A 593-nucleotide genomic window follows, 5' to 3' on the forward strand; every position below is an offset into this window, starting at 1 on the left:
GAGTTCCCGAGGAGCGAGGTCGGGACCCTGGTGGCGATCGCGAAAGCCCTGGGTCGGAGCCGCTGCCGCCCCGCCGGCCTGGGTCCCCGGGAATCGGGGCCCTGAGGCCGCCCTTACGGTGAAACTAAAAGGGCAAAGTTTGCCTGCTAAGGGGCCTAGATAGCACGGCCCAGCCAAAACCACGCGTGTAGCGTTGAATCTAATAGCGGCCACATCTTTTTTTTTAAGTAAAATTACTTTTAATGATACATTTTATTTAACCCAGTCAATCCAAACTATCATTTCAACGTGTAATCAATCCAAAGAAATTAATGAGATACTTTACATTGTCCTGTTGGCATTAAATCTTGGAAATCCAGGGTGTATTTTACAATTAACGGCTCCTTTTTCTGTGCTGGTTGCCCAGGTAACTCCGTATACTGTACAGCAGACAACACAGTTTTGTAACAGCCTCAAGGGCGTGGGGAGTTCATAGATTCATGTGCACAGCCTAGGAGGACTAGAATCAGCTTTGTTACAGAAATGAACATTGCACATGCCGGATCCAAGCTGCAATGGTACTAAAAAGAAGATTAAAAAAAAAAAAAAAAAAA

Source organism: Fukomys damarensis, unplaced genomic scaffold (genome assembly GCF_012274545.1).
Source record: "Fukomys damarensis isolate Sample0158 unplaced genomic scaffold, DMR_v1.0_HiC HiC_scaffold_1, whole genome shotgun sequence".
NCBI lineage: Eukaryota > Metazoa > Chordata > Mammalia > Rodentia > Bathyergidae > Fukomys > Fukomys damarensis.